The following is a 17763-nucleotide window of genomic DNA, read 5'->3' on the forward strand; positions in this document are numbered from 1 at the left end:
ATATTTAGCATTAAAATTTAAAAAATTTGAAAGAAGGAATATTTATAATACTTGCATTCTGCCTTGTTTCTTCTTACTTCTTGCCTGTCTTTATAGCTTACTCTTGAATCTATTTGACCTAGAGTAAAGACCTCCTGCAGAAAACTTATTAATCATTCATTTAAATGGATTGCTCCCAACAACCAGAAATAAAAAAATTGGTTTGCAGACCTCCTGCCTTGGGTCTATGAGGAAAAAAGAAGATCCATCTTTAGCCATTCAAGTTGAAGCTGGCTTCAACAAGCACAGACCTTTATAAACTAGGGATATCTGAAGAGACAAAATTCAATAAATTGCATCTAATAATTCGACTGGATTAGGAAAAATATTTATTATCCAATGTCAAAAGGGTCACCTATGATCCTATGGAAGGATCTTTCTGATCTTCAGATAGGAAAACTGCAATTTCCAGCTGACAGGAATAATTTAAGAAAGAAGAAATCCTGGACACAAACCCACTTGTAATCCTATTTTTGCCATGTTATTCAAGTTCTTATGTTCCACACCTCTTCTGCAAGTAGTATCAACTGTGCAATTTTGCACAGAACTAGAAAATCTCTCCCTCACTGGGAGTAGGGTGACTGTGGCTTATACAACTATTAAAATAAAATTTAAAATAATAAATTAAAAAATTAAAAAAGGAAAAATAAACCTAAAAATTATAATATTACTCCTATAGTGCAGTGCCACTGAAAAAAAAAGGCAAAAAGGAATAGTTTTCTCAGTATTACCAATTCCTTGAACAAACTCTTAAAACACTTTTCTATATTAATTGGAAAAGCAGGGAAGTGTACAAATAAACCTTTGTTATTCTGAGTAAGTTTGGCTAAGAAGTAAAAATAAAGTCCAAATTTATCTCTGTGGTTTTATATGCACACATAATTGTTGAAAATGTGTTAGACTACATCACTTTTCACAACCATAAAATTTGGCAAAGTGAGAATTTCATAGTTGTATTCACTCTATCATGGTCACAATCAGGTCCTGTCAATACTTTTCAAAATGAGACATTTTTAGTGGTAGTCATCATTCTTACTATCAAGTTCCTTGGCAACTGAGTATCTGTGCTTCCATTAAATCCAAGATGCTTCAGGAACTGTATTACACCTTTACTCTTTTCTTTGGCTCTCTAAATAGATACCTAATGATAAACATTGTCTGAAGGGAATAAGGCCCTTTTCTTCTTTTTTATTTCCATTAAGGTCAATAGTTTACTACTTCTATCATTGCAGACCTGCCCTATGAGTCTGTAAGATAAAATTATAAAAATCAAGGCTGTGTAAAAAGAAAAAAAAAAAAAAGAAAGAAAGAAAAAAACATAATCATCCATGTGTCTAACTTTAGAATTGATTGAAGATGATAGAATAGAAATAAATGGAGACTAGTTTTTACCATCACTATTTTTTGTCAAAGTCCTGCTTTGTCTAGCCCAGATTATTTGACACTCTTACACAAGACATGGAGACACACTGACCAAAAATAATATCTCCTTTATAGATGGCTGCTAAGAACAGAAGAGCTCCTGAAAATTTTGCAAAGAAAACTCTTTCAAAAGTGAATGACTTATTTTCTCCAAAACAAGTAAACTCCTTAATCCAAGCTTGTAAAATGTCAGTCATGATAGAAATAGGACTTTTATAGAGTAAAGAAAGGCAAGATGAAAAAGCAAATCTGACAATGGAGTTACTGAAACTTCACTTTAGAGATGTGCTTTCTTACCACATCACTGTCACATTTCAAAATCACCTGTTTTCCTTTCCATTTAGTCTTACTTTTACAAAAGCATATGATTTAAAATTAGTTTTACTACATCTCAGCATTACTGTATAATTAGAAAATGTTTTTCAAAAAAGATAAATAATAAATGCAAGGTCCATAGACAAATCCCTCACTTTGCTTAGGAAAAAACATCTGAGTTCTAAATTTATTTTATGAGCTTTTCTTGATAGACCATGTGTTTCTAACACTGAAAGAGACAATATTTGATAAACTGACCATAATAGTAATTTATGAAGGTACATGGATGAGTTGCAATGATAGATGACAGTTCATATTTTACTTGTCATGCCTCACTTCACATCATTTAAATACTTTGATGTCCAGTGGTAGGACACAGGATCAGGTCTCTCAAAACTCCAGTCATGCAGTGTAGGATAGATTGTGGAGATAAGATCACTAGATAATTTTCTTCTAGATAGAAATAGCATATCTTGACATCTCATTTATGAGTGCATTTGCAGAAACCTTATAAATGAAGGCCTGGGTAGAAGGAACACACAAAATAAAATAAGAATGCTAACAGCCTATACATACATACATATATATATATATATATATATATATATATATATGTATGTATGTATGTATTTCCTGTGCATGCAATCATATTCACTCAGAAATCTATGAAGTAGAACTCTATGAAGTAGAATGGTACGTTAGATGGCAACCAACAACCAAACATGGAAACAAAAAGTTGGCATGCTGACATATTAGAGCAGCTGCAAAGGACAGCCCAATAATTTTGATGGCTTTTGCCATTCTCTAGAGATTTTTCTGCTTGTAATATCCCAGTTGAATTGACATTTAGTTCAGCCTCAGCTGCTTTGGGTTTTTTCAGGGAATGCATTTAATTAAAAATAAAAATTGTCTTTTTAAATTTTCCCAATAATGGGAGATTTTACTTGTTTCTTTCTTGATCTGGACTAAAGTTCCAGGGATGCCATTTTATTGCTACAAGGAAAAAAATTGCATGTTTAGATGCCTCCTGAAAGGTACATTGTCCTAACTTTCAGAAATCAATCATGTGCATGATGAAACACAAAAAAAAAAAAAAAAAAAAAAAAAAAATTAAACATTTGAACATAACTTAGTGTTATACTTTAAGATGTTATTTCCATATCATGTTTCTAAACTATCTTAGCTTTCATTTCTGACCTCTTCCACCATATTTTCTGCTTGGTTTAGTGCTGTGTGATTTTGAGTCACATCTGAGTATGTTCCCTACCCACATTGTACCCATATATCTTGCACAGCTTTTTCTTCCAATAGAGCCATGTAAAATTTCTTCAAAGAATGATTTATGCAAGGTAGAAAAAGTGCTACATTCACATGTAAAAATTATACTACAATATTGTTCTCCCAGGAGCTATAAACAGATCAGAGTCCAGTTTGTGCTATGGAAAAAGAACTATGAACCTCACTGGGACTTTTAATCACAATATGCTGGCTCTGAATTGAAGATCCATTTTCTATCATGTCCCATCGGACTAACAAAAATCTGTTTGTTTATGGAAGTTAATTTTAAACTTTTAGCAGAGAAAAAAAGGAAACTGGAGGTGTTGCCCAGCTTTCAATCAAGCTTGACCTTATTCCAGAAAAAAAAATAAATTATTGTTGTGAAGTGTTTTCAAATCAGTTTTTCAAAAACCGTAGATATTATTAAATATTTTTTTCTGTGTCCTAAGAAGGTTAGGAAATAATCTCACAAAACTAGGAATAATTTTATTCTGCACAGTCATCTGTGGAGGTAGGGAAAAGTGTAAATTCTCATCTGGTCATACTTTCTCATCAGTGGCTTCAGCTTCAGATCTACACTGGTAAAGTCATTAAATTGCAAGAGAGAAGCAGTAGAGCCACTAGAAACTTAATTATCACTTGTTTAATTTAAACAGAATAACAGTAAAAAAAATCTAGCAAAATACCACTTACAATGTCACTCCATTTATCAGAGAGGCCATTGAAATTTTACCAATGGGGAAAAAAATGATTGAGATGGTATAAAAGACAGTAAAGCTGTCTAAGCTTTACTCTAAGATCTCTAAGCTCTCTGTGTGATTTTTTGACCTTTGGGTAAGACTTGAATAAAAAAGTTCTTATACTTAAAGAACTATGCTTAAATAATATATCTGTACTTAAATTAGGACTTTTGTTGACTATAGACAATAGGTTAAAAACATAGTAGAAAATACTACAGATTTCTAGATTTCCCCCAAATGTTTTTCTTTTGATTATGACATCTGGACAATTTTTATATACTTAATAGAATATGGCAGCTGATTTCTGACTCACACTAGGATTGCAAGCATTGGAGGGCTGGAAATATGGAATGGAGAGGAACAGTTTGCCTCATCTGACAGAAGGGCATTTTGACCAATACTGGTCATTGTTCTGAATTACTTTAATGATAATGGCAATATAATAGGAATAATGTTAGTTTAAATCATGGTTATAGCTGAAGAGGTGCTTTGGAAATAATTCCATGAAGAAGACGAATATTCTTGAGCTGTGTAACAACCTCATATTCATCCAAATACAGTATTTTATGCTGAAATATGCATGTTAGTTACTGCTTGCAAAACTCTAACTGGTACTTGTCCTGACCTGTCATTCTTCAAAAACGGATATGTTTGATTTATATATTCAGATATATGTGTGGAAATCACTAGTACATATCCTCATGTCAGACAGCTGAGATCTGAATTCCTCACTGCTATAATGAAAGTTGTGGAAGACTGATTTTATTAGAATGCAAGGGTCACTTCCTTGGCTTTTCTTTGCTGCAAAAAACCCATAAAGCCTATATTATACAGACTAATGGCAAGCAAAGGACTTGAATTTCAATTTCTAATATTTTGATTTTTTTGGTTTGCTATTTCTTATACTCTCTTTAGGTTCTTTCCTATATAAAGTACTTAAATATCTAAGATTTACCAGAAGTCAGAAAATAAAAGGATTGAAAAATTTTAGAGATTTTAAAAGAGATTTAAAAAAAAAAATAAAAAATTGAAAAATTTTAGAGATTTAAAAATTTAGAGATTTTTTTTAGATATTTTAAAGATAGATATTTAAATACAAAGATCTTAAGAACTATAAAGTAACTGTGCAAACAAAACCCAGAAATCCATGCAAAAATGGAACAATGATAGATTCAAGAGGAATTGAGTTAACTACAGAGAAGTAAAAATAGTCAAAAATGAGGACAGTCAAAATTTCAGATTTCATACTTACACTTGACACTTATATTTTAACATTTTAAAATTTGGAGGGGGGGGGTGCTATTTTTAGATTTTTTTAGCAACTTGATGGCAGAATGGGGAAAGAATTACTTAGCCTACTGTTATATTACTTCATCACTTCATCACTTGCTTAATGTGCCTTATTATGATGAAGCTATTATGGCATGACAGTCCAGTAATACTCAAAATAATTACCTAGCTCTGTTTATATAGTTTCTAAATTTGTACTGTCTTCATGAGATCAAGCACAGCTAACACGATTAATTTCTGCCTTCATGATAAACTGTCTCTGAGGTCAAGGGTGTTCAACAGATTTTAAATCAACATTATATAATAACTGCTGATGTTAACTTTAAAAGTATGCATCCCACTTGAAGTACTACTGACAGCATTATGAAGCAAAAGACAATGTATCTGACAAAGTAATAAACCAGCTTAATTAAGATTCTAAAATTCAAAAAATTTTGAATAACTCTTTTGCTACCACAGAAAGTATTGCCAAGACCAAATGGTAAAATGGTCTAAATTCTAGTTATTGTGAACAGTTCTGTCAAGTCTACAGCACATAATAATATAGGGTGCTGTAAGTTCTTCTCTGAAGCTCATTTTGATTTGAAATGCAACTCTAAAAAACTTCCATATGAAAATATAAAGTTCTTAATATGTTACATGTTAACTGAAGTTTTATTTTCTGCATCAGTTATTATTACTTATAAGGACTCCTCAAAGACACGGCAAAAAATTTTACCATATTCTGAGATTTTAGAAAGAGAATTTAAAGTTATATTCTAATCTTCTTCCTCTATTATTTCATGTTTGTATGCTATTATTCTGTTTTTGGAGGAATGTGAACAATTTTAAAACATAAGTGAAAAATATGGAATAGTATTATTTGCATATATGCCTTTTACAAATATTCTTGTCATAAATGAACTTCAGAAAATGGTGCACATCCCATTTATAACATAGCTCAAAATATTTTTAATGGGATGATACTAAACATAACTTCACTTGCTGTCTTTCCATTAATTCTAGAATTTAAACTCAATTTATACATTCACACTAACTTTATTAAGTTTATCTTTTTCTTTTCTCCTGCTGCCATGTGCTCAATATAATAATTTCTACTGACAGAAAATGCATGCTTTTTTCAGATACCTATATAAGAGTCAAGTAGACTAGGATGCTCTTAAAAATTTGAAAATTAGCCATACATACATGAGATGATTATGATTCACTAAAGCAATTTATATTCCTAAATGGTTTATTCTTTCCCTCAATCACTTACAGTATTACTGCAAATAATCCTGCCATATAGGCAGGACAAAATATATTGTAATTCTCAATGTTTCTCTGTCAAAATACAAGATGAGTGTAATTTTTCCAAATTAGGAAGATTGGTTTAAGAATAAAAGTTGTATTCAAAGATTGTGGTCTGAAAATACACTTAGGTTACCCCAAGGGTTGTGTTTGAAAACATCATATCTTTAAAATCCATAAAGTTGAGACCTCACCAGAAATAAATCAACTAGAAAAGAATAAAAAATAAATCTAGTCAAAGCATTAAGTATTGTAACTAGATTAGTTATATTAATGAAATAAAAGGAAAATATTTGCTCTTTGAAATAATTTATCTGGGGAAATGTGGGTACAACAATGTTCCTACTTGTTTCTTGCTGCAACATGCTTATAATTCCATCTCAGTCCAGACTGATGGTTCAGTATCAAAATAACTTTAATAATTCAAAATTCTTAACATTGCTCTGTGTTTCTCAAAGCTCACATTGACAGGAATTTGTTTTGTTTTTTTTTTTTTTTTTTTTTTTTTAAATCAACATTGCTTTCATGTTGATGGTCTCCAAGATTTCAGGAAATCTGCTGGAGCCCAAGAGAAGTCAAAATCTCTAAGCAGTCTGATTTTAAGTTGTATTTAGGGAAAAAGTAAATCAGCCCTGCATTCTTAAAGAATTTGAAGAGTAAGGGGTGGTCTCTAGTGAGAGAGAATTATAGGTCTGTTAGTATGCAAAGAGAAAATGAAGCAGCACATGCACCAGTACAACTGAAAGTACAGTCTAACTCTAGGAATAAAGAATGCAGACCCTGCTCAAAGCCTTGAGCCCTCCTATAATGAAAAAAAAAACAAACAAAAAAAACCAACCAAACAAACAAAAAAAAACAACAAACCATCAAAAAATTACCCTACAACAATTCTGAAGAAAAGAAGTGAAAGCAAGAGAATTGTGAACAGAAGAAAGTGATAAAGAATCAGCTACGCATGGAGTTTTCATTGTGACACAGACAAAGGAGATAGTAAAATTCTTTGAAGGCATATAAAGAAATAAAAAGTTTATGATTCCTCTGTGCTTTTCTCAAATATAGCTGTTACCTAAATTCTGTAACTACAGTACAAGATTTTGTAAAAGATGGACAAAGTCATGAATGTCAAATCGTCTGCAAAATCATTAGATTTAGCCATATACTAAATAGCATTGAAAATGTGTTCATTTCTTTGTAAATGTAATTAAAGACTGACTATGAATATGTGAAAAAAACCAGAAATTACAAGAACAACCAACCAAAAAAACCCAACACAGTAAAATTTAATTCCAGTTTCATCATTACCATTTAAAAATAAATTGGAATTCTATAACAGAAAAATGCAGTAACAAAGATGTATCACCACTAGCATTTTAAATATAAATGAAGTACAAATGTCCATGAAAACCCATTACCTTTCACTTTAATGAGAAACATTTATCTATTAAAATGAAATGTTCAACATACATCATAGAACTGTCTACTAGACTTTGGGTATTCTGGAGAAACAAAAAATATGCTGTGGTGGTGCCTTTCTCCTCCACCCCCAGGCCTGCTCTACCATTTCAGGTGCACCTGAGAGACTTTTACCAAAACTGCTGAGTGATGAAACACTTGACCAGACCAGCTTGCAGGGTGAAGCATCTCTGGCCATACCAGGTGCTCTTACATGATACAGTGGGGAGCAACACTGACAGCAACAGGAACATCAGCTGCCCAACCAGGGTGGGGAACCATCACTCACCCCCTGACAGCCCTGAAATATTTCCTACCTGAATCAGCCCACATGGAATGGCACCATTTTTGCTGGAGTTCCAGAAGAAACTTCCAAATGTTTTGGAAATTCAAGTATTAACTGATGTGAGGATGGAAATTTTGCAGCTGACTGAAGCCAATCATCTCATGATGCTGTGAACAGTAGTCCTGAGTGAATCCCTCTGAGCTCTCCTTGATCACTGTGGGCTGCAGCACCTTTGAGTGGGATGCCTCTGGAGCTCCAGAACCCTCATGTTTGCAGCATTCATGATGATGAGCCCAGGCTGACACCCCTCATGCACCTCTACTTGATGTGCAACCCATGGCTGCTCAGAAATGTTAAGGGATTTGACCTGAGTATCTCACTGAAATTTAGAGGAATTACCTTTAAGAATATAGGTGTAGTTGTACATCTCTCTTGATGTGCAGGTGTGTGAATTGATTTTGGTATGAATGTTGTTAAGGTGAATCTGTAATTGGGTCATTGCCTAATTGAATTGTAATTAGGTCATTCCCTCTATTTGATATTTGCTGATTAAGAATTTAGGATTTTCAAATGGTTAAATTTCCTGTGTTCCAAAAGCATGATGTACTGAAGCAAAAAAAAAAAAAAAATCAAGTCACCAGAATTAATTGCTAGATGGCTTTTCTATTAGCACTTTTAAAACAAAACATGTACTGTTGGGGTCATTAAATTTCTTTCCCTTCTAAAACAAACAAACAAACACAAAAATAATAAGTTTATCAGCCTCATTTCATTGACTTTCTATTTTGCCTTGCTTATGGCAAGATTGCAGAATCTTCAACATCGTGTAACAGGAACCACTGCTGAAGGTATTACAACTAAAAAAGAGGTAATGAAGTAGGATAATGATAGAAAATTTAGAAAATATCAGAACAGGTCTTATTTGAGGCTGTATCACAACGATGTTCCCAGGAGCATGAGTTTCTCTGAGGCTCTAAATCCTGTAACACTCAGAAGTAACATAAGTACTAACAAAAGACTCAAAAGAAAAATTCTTGTCAGTCATCATAAATGATGCTGGTATCTTCCAGAAATCAAAACAGTACATAAATATAACACAACCTGTGGGTTCAAATATGTTAGAGTACCCACTCAAATGTAAGTATATAGTTTAAATTGCAAAATCATTTAAGTTAATTACAGTATTTTCAGTCTGTTCCTAACCTCTGCTCTGTATTGATCATAAATGCAAAGTTTGGCTTTGAGATCTTGAGAGAAAACCCAGCAAAAACTCCCCACATCACAAGACTATGCAATTACAAACAAACAATCCTTGCCTTGAAGCCTCTATAATCTAATAGAAAACACTACAGTACTTTGTGTTATTGGAGCAGTTCCTGAGATCTACTTTACTCTTGAACAACATCTACCAAATGTTCATTCACTCAGAGCAGATGTTAATTTGTGCTAAGAATTCTGTTAGATTTCTTGACAAAAAGCTCTCAAATAGTTTAAGTGAATTAAGAAAGGGTCTCATTCTCTGGAAAATTAAGTAGACAAAATCAGATTGTTTTGGGGTTTTTTTCTGGTTTTTTTTTTGTTTTTGTTTTTTTTTTTTTTTTTTTTTTTTTTTTTTTTTTTTTTTTTGTTTTTTGTTTTTTGTTTTTTGTTTTTGTTTGTTTGTTTGGTGGTGTTTTCTGTTGGTTTTGTTTGTTTGTTTTTTCCCCATTGAAGGTACAAGCAAAAGTCTCAAATACATTCATAACAAAATATTCATATTTGTGTTTATTTCTTAAAGGAGTTAATTTTCTGAAATAACAGTATTAAAACCATCACAATAAATACCTATTAGCATTTCATCCCATTAAACTCAACGACTAACATACAATGTGCAGAACAGATCTCTTCCAATTCAGTTGTTAAAAACTGCTAAAGGAAGAATGTCTTGTGCATTATAGTTCAGATTGGTGCAGTGTTTCTTGCAAAAGCACATAAAAAAGTATTGTGATCTAAACCTTTAGTTCATCTTACAGTCTCCAGAAACAATATTCAGTTTTAAATTAAGACAACTGTAGTGACTCAATCATAGAATACAGGATGAGCTTAATGAGAGATAAATAGCCAGATAATGCAGCAAACAAAAAGAAAAAAATAAAAGAGCTGTAGTTGTCATTAATATCTTCTACCCACTAAGAGGGAGCAGAGAAACACTTTATCTTGCTATAGACAGCAACAGAACATAGTTATCAAATAATGGAAAATAAATAAAAAAAGCTGATCACCTAATTTATATAAAATAATCAGCATCTATTTCTAGGTTTCAGTAGAATAAAACTAGTATGAACTTTCTTACATAACACAGGTGAATAATAGTTCCCATTTCCACCAAACTAATGGAAAATTAACATTCATAGAACTCTCTGCTCATCTTAGGACCCTGAAATTCAGAAATATTATTTTTACATACCAAAAATATTTCCGGAATATTTTAATTTGACTTCTATTGCCTACCCAGTAGCAAGACCTTCATTAGTTTTAGTACACCTTTTTAAATCTTTTAAACTACATTCCCAAAGAAATGACAAACAATTGATTTTGACGGTCACCTTTTGGAGGGATATGCTGAGACACATGATACTGTGAAACTGAGAAATATTTGTCATCCTAATACAGTAATTGTATATAGAAAAAGCTGTTCAGAATATGTTCTCTTTCATTTCTTCTTTCCCTTCTAGCATTTTTGACAGGACTGTCTCTTATGTGTGCCAAGGGCTTGCTGTCTTTATTAAAATAACAAACCAAAGCAAAACTCAAGAAGCCATTTTGAAATCAGCAAAATTCTGAGATATGTACATCTAAAATTTAATATAGTCAGAGGATGAATACAACAGTCTATTATACTCTTGTTCCGATTAATGCATAAACTGGAATTTGCCACACTCCACAATACATTACATATCCTTCAATCATTCAATGAAAATTGAAGTTTGTAAGCAGTCTCACTATGGGGGGCAAAACAACATATTTATTTCTCCTTTTAAATAGAACCAGGGTAGAATTACTGTTTGAATTTAGAAGATATTCGGCAAATGCAAAACACTTGGACCCATAAAATAAAAGTCTGTTGGGTTTTTTTTTGTTTGGTTTTTTTTTTTTTTTTTTTTTCTTTAGTGGTCTTAATTCCATTATGTAAAGTCAAACAGATTTTAAAGACATATATAGTTTTGGAGTTTTTTTCACCCATCAAAAGGCTAGATTTTGAATGAGAAGCTACAGCATCTTTGTATTGTGTTTATTTTTAGAAGACTGAGAAATAAAATATTTGCTGTTTGCTGAAGTATAAAAAAAAAATTGAGATCAAAAAATGTCTCTCATAAATATCTAATGTTGTCCTGAACTTCTGCCATAATCTTCACTAAAAAAATACCACTTTTAATTTTTTTTTCAGTTTTCAATTTTAGAAAGAAAATTAATTGCATACACGACTTGATGTGAGCAACAATGTGAGAACAAATTTCTTCCAGGAGCTTTAATTAGCACAAAAGAAAGAAATAGCTTCTCTCTAAAATATTTTCTTACAGTAAGTGTTGGTAATGAAGTATTTGATAACTGTTTAACACAACCTGTCAAATAGTTTTAAAGAAATTCCTTTGAAAGCATATAAAGAAATAGGAAGTTTAATATTAGCATTAACTTAATGCATTGCCCAGCCTGATTACTACAGGGCTTTACTTTATGGCTTTAGATGGCAATGAAAATCTGTTTGTGATGGATAGAGGTTTGAAAATCTGTTGGGATGAAAGGTCCTAAATAAGATTATTAAAACTATCCATGAAAAGTGCTCCATCAAGGCCTAGTTGTACTAATTTATAGAACTTATATGTATAGAAAGTTATTCCCTAAGAGTGTTACCCTTCCCTGATTGTTTTATGTAAGCATTTTTACTGGCCACGTCTAGAGACTCCCAGGCTGACCAGTCATTAAGTGACAGAGAATTATCTTCACATCTGTGTATCAACACCCACACATTTAATCACATGTCATAGTGACCTCTGATGCAATACAAGATATACTTTTGGAAAACTTGTGGAAGTAAGCCAGATAAATTTTTTTGTGAGACAAAAAAAGCCAATATCATCCACCTTCAAAGCAGTCATTCATTTAGTCACCAATTTCCCAAAACTTCCAAGACATAGTCAGATTAACTACTCTGTACCAAGACAAAAGCATTAATAAATTTGACTCAGAAGTGTGTTAGTGTATTATCTGTACATGTCACTGATTAGAAATGTCCAGATTAGCCCTGACACCAAGATAAATTCATTAATATGAACAAAATTGCATCCTCCATTTCCTTTATTTTTTATATATAGACAAAAAAAAATGCTTGTGAAATAGGTATAGACCTCAATCTCTTTCCCAGATCCTCATGTGCTAGCACTCACTTGAGGATGAATTTCCCCAAACAGTGAGGAAGTTATAATCAGATACCATGAAGTCTGAGTGATCCAGCCCAAGAACATTGTTTTCTTCAAGACAGAGGAAAAAACCCCAGTATTTATTCATTCTACTCATGTATAAAAAAATATGCCACTCTACATCTGTGTGCTAGTAGCTATTTCAAAAATTTTCATAATGAAATGTTTGAAAAATGCATTCTAATTAATTACTTACAGTATTTAATTCAATTTTCAGAATAAACAATACCATGATTTACAATAAAATTTAAATATAAGCCACAAATTGTCACCTAATGGTGCAAGAGTAGGCAAAATCTCATAAGCAACTTTAAATGTATTATTTCTCATAGCCTTCAGACATTTTAATGTCCTACTACCAGTGACAATAAATTAATTAGAAACTTTTAATAGGATACTGTAAATTAGGCATTGTGTGCAGTGAAGAAGAATTAAAGAACAGATTCATTTGTGAATAAATACTTCTTATGGCTTGAAATAATAAGAAAATATTTTTACTACAAATTTGAAATAAATTATATTGCTGTTTCATCACTTCCATTAGTAGCAGTAACAAAATTAGAAGTTTTTAAACAGCAAAAGAAAAGGTAAGGGTTTATATATATACAGAAATTAACTTGTGAAGATCACAGTATTATTTAATATTTTGCATAGTGTAAGGAAGAAGCAGTAACTATTTTACTAGGAATTAAGTGAAAATGAAGTATTTCCATTGCTGAAAATCAGTCATCTCTGAATAAGTGATCCAGTTAATATGTAACTAAGAACTGACAACAGTCATGTATGCTGGCAATCATGTCCACACCATTTTAGTGCCTGGTTCAGGATATTTAGTCAAAGTAGTAATTTTTACTGTGTAAAAATATAAGAAGAACATTAAAAAAAGCCAAAATAAAATAATAAAATAAAATAAAATAAAATAAAATAAAATAAAATAAAATAAAATAAAATAAATAAAGACTATAGAATCTCTTTTCAACATAATAGTAAGGGATAGTGGGCTTTCTTGTAGTTATAAAATATTAGGCATTAATACATTCCTGTCAGATATATATCCTTCCAGACATGTCCTTGCTATATGAAGAACATTTTAGTATGTACCTTGATTCTAATGAAATATTCTTCTAAAACAATGCTAAATTGGTTTCTCATTTATTCCAAATTATGTATTTTCTCTCTCTTATACAATCACTAAGCAGTGATAGAAATCTCTTTGACTAGAGTATTTTGCTACCGTTCTACAAGTTTTCTGACAATATCTCTCAAAAAGCACAAGTCAAAATTGAAGCAGGTGGAACAAAATTGAACCATTTGAATCCAGACTGGAATAAGGGGAATCAGAAATTATTGGAATAACCTTTATCACTCAGTAAAGCAGGAAATGTAAAAATACAAAATCTAAAATACGAAAGCCAAAATCATTATATTTATATAAAAGTATTTTTACAATATTTATATTTGGGGGAAAATAGAGCAAACTATCCACCCACTTACCACTGTGCTTTCATGGTAGAAAATATGTGGCCTTGAGCACTGAAACACTTTTTTCCTCCTCTCTACTCTGATTGCATTTGTGCTCTATTCCAGAAAGAACTGTTAAAATTTGGTGGTTATTAAATCATCAACATCCATATAATCCAATTTAGATATAAAAGGGAGAAAATATTAGCATGACCATGGCTTTCAGCACTGAAGCCTGGATTCTTGATTTCTTACTTTAAACATCTACAGGGCAAAAATATGAAGTTTCTGACAGTATGGTGCAGCAGAAAGGAGAGAAGGCATGAGTCATTCACAAGCCTATTGCAGGTAGGGCTAAGTACTCTAAAATGTAAATTCTGGACAGTTCAATGTATGAACAGTTTAGATCTGTAATTTACAGAGCAATTTCTACATCTAGAGTATCCTCAGAAGGCTGAGTATAAATAATAAGGCCCATCATCCAATATTTCAAGTCCTCTGAGACGTTAAAAAAATCCCATACCCTTGATATTTATGCCAGTAAATGAAAACAAATACTTAAGAAATTAATAATGTCGTATAAGAATATTTTTGAACTAATGAAATTGTGCATAATAAAGTACTCATCACTAACCAGTCACAAAAAACTAACATCATGAGTATAGCAAAATTTCTTCAAAATTCAGACTCAGAACATCATAATTTTGCCATTGAAACTGCACCACTTAAAATAATAAAATGAATTTAAACTTTCAATACACAATTGGATACTAAATATAGACCATTGAGCTATTCTTAAACCCAATGAAAAGAACAAATACTCAGAATGTTCTATATTTTAAAAATAAAAATAGTATTTTTAAATTCTTAAGTAATGATTCAGGCATATAGCTTCACAACCCAGTTCTGAAACTGTTATAGAATTCCTCTTTTTGAAGATTTTTAGCATGTACCTGTGACACACAAACAATCCCCTCCAACCCCAATTCTAATCCTTGCTGAATTATTTGATGTGTATTAACCTAGCATTAGTTTCCAGTATAACATGGTGTTTTGCTGGTTTGCTTCCTGTTTTTTCCCCCCTCTTATGGAATGGAATGTAGATCAGGGCTGCAAGGCAGATCACAAGAGAAGAAAATGAATTAACAAAGTTTAGATAGATGACTGAGAATTCTATTTATCCATGATAAGATGCAACCACAAAATACAGCACCTGAGCTACCCAGTTGATGATACAGATGATATTCAGTTTGGGTAATAGTGTGCTACTTTGAGAACTCATGTTCCAGAAAGAGAAATAAGCACAGGAAGTAAGAGACAAGTTGTCTGGCTAGCATGTGATAGCAGATTAGAAAAGTGTGTCTTTAGTGTACTGAACATGATCCGATAGGGAAAATGACTGCAGCTGATAAGAACAGAAGGGGATAAACATCAAGGAGCAGATAAAACTGAACCATACCTCAGTCCTGGCACCAAAATAAATAAACTAAGTGCAAATGCAGGTAGCTGAAGGAGTTATAACATTAAGGAGCAAAGAGAAAAGAAGAACTTCTCTGTCACAATAATGAGAGAAAAAAAAAAAATCCTTGATTACTTAAAAGACAGAGTTCAATACAATTCAAAGGGATTACATGATGTGCTATCCATGAAACATTCTTTTAAATCTTATATCTCCTAATCATTAAATACATCAATTAAATTTTCTTAAAAACTGAAATGCAGTATTTCTTCTCATCACCATAAGTTCTGATCTCAGAAAGTCGAATGAAAAATTCACAGTAAGAATATTTAAGTTCATGAGTTCATGACCTGAAGTAAAACTATTCTTAGGCTTCATTCACATTATTTATAATACATAATGTTGTTTAATACCATGCCATTATGCAGCAAAAAGGAACACACTTCCCCTCCCCAAACACACCTGAAAAATGTAATTACATTTTAACCTCTATTAACATAATCATCTAATCATACTGTTGACTATTTCATTTTATATAAGCATTTGACTCTATGTATTTATTGAATATTAATGAACACATTAATCTTTACTTTTCCAAAGTAGTCCTACTCAGAAATAATATTACACATCTGAAGGTTTTGTATATTTTTGTATTTCTAAAATGGTTCCTTGTCGAGCACCAGACTATTCACTTGCTTGTAAAGCATTTTCAAACAAATCCTGTTAATTCTGAATACGGTTCACTAAGCAGCATGATCTCATTAATAAAACAAGTTGCTACTTGAGTAAATCAGAACGCTCAGCTGTTTTAACTGTTTCCCTAATGGAAATTCTAATGATCTCTTCAGTCTGCCTCACAGAAGCCTAACACTTTTGAAACAAGACCCAGCAAAATAAAGAATCAATGAAAAGAATGGAAACAGTGCAACTTCAGACTTAGCATTCTGTCACAAATAAATGTTAACTAACATTAGATCTGCATTCTTGAGGTTAGTTGGAATGTTTTTGCACTTGAATTTTAATTAGAAAGGTAGATTTTTGTCTCTTGTACTGAACTAAACAAAATTTTTGACTGACAAATTCATGAGTTCATGGGATTTCTAACATAAGAGAGAAGGGAAGAAAGAAAAAGCTTGATGGATGGCAGAAAAGAACACTCTGCAATCATATATTCAAAATGTTCTCATATGTTGAGAAAATAATAAATGGATAACAAATGAAAAGGAGGCTAGGTGAAAGGGAAATTTACAACAGAAACAGTCTTCTAAAACTGAAATAAGTTTCTGCATAACCAGACATTATCTCAGGGTCTTTCAGTGTGATGTTTAGTTTGGGATGAACCTCTTTCTTAATGATGATAAGAAAATAATGCTTATAATCTGCTGAGACTTTGAAATGCTCTACACACTCAGTGAATTTGTAATATCTATAATATATCTCACCTCTGTCTTGGCACTCTCAAAAGTCAACCTCCTCCAAGGGTAAGTACTCATTTAGCAAGGGGTTAGAAAAAAAATGAGACATTTTTCCCCCCCACGAATCCAGTTTTTGTTTGTAATCCTTATTTGAAGCTGCTCAAGGATCTAAAAATAGTGCCAAGAAAGGTGATGGCCACAGACAAAGCACAGGAGAATGGCCAAGGCTTTGTAACACCTTTGTGTCAATCTAGATACACATCTTTCTTTAGTAATTAATACATATGTTTTCAAATTGTGGGACAGAGAAAGGGAGTTGAAGTTTCAGAGAAGACACACATAAGCTCTTCTACCTTTTACACATTCAGCAAAAAAGCATCTTTAATTCCCTGATGACATTCTACTTTGTAAATCAGATCTCAGGCACCTTTCTTCAGTATTGAAAGTAATGTGCAGAAAAAAAGTTTTAATTGTTATTTTAAATTCTTCAGCTTAGTGTGTTACTTAACAGTTGTATCTTTTTTTTAATACTTGCATCACACAATTTTGTTTTATTTTCAGTTCAGCAGTTTTACATTCGAGAAATAATAGTGTAAATCTTTAAAAAATTGACTTGAAATATTAAAATTCAAATGACATGATTTACTTTTTTAACTGTAGGCCAAGAAGTAGGTTAGTGTTGCATTCAAAAAACCATCTGGCTTTAATGTTAGACAGACCTATCTTCTTTCAACCTGAAATCAAGTAATTCAATACAGCAATTCAAATGTACAAATGCCAATTACTTTAAGAGCATTTTTTTCTTGTGTTCTAGTAATAATTTATATTATGAATCCAGAGTTTGGTCAAGTTATTCAGC

General features: G+C 31.9%; 1 protein-coding gene across 3 annotated transcripts in view; it reads right to left on the bottom strand.

The window, feature by feature from the left end:
* Positions 1-17763, bottom strand: part of DMD (dystrophin) — a 1135346-nt gene that overhangs the window by 519267 nt on the left and 598316 nt on the right. The window lies entirely within an intron of this gene.

Source organism: Oenanthe melanoleuca, chromosome 1 (genome assembly GCF_029582105.1).
Source record: "Oenanthe melanoleuca isolate GR-GAL-2019-014 chromosome 1, OMel1.0, whole genome shotgun sequence".
In the NCBI taxonomy this organism is placed as follows: Eukaryota; Metazoa; Chordata; class Aves; order Passeriformes; family Muscicapidae; genus Oenanthe; species Oenanthe melanoleuca.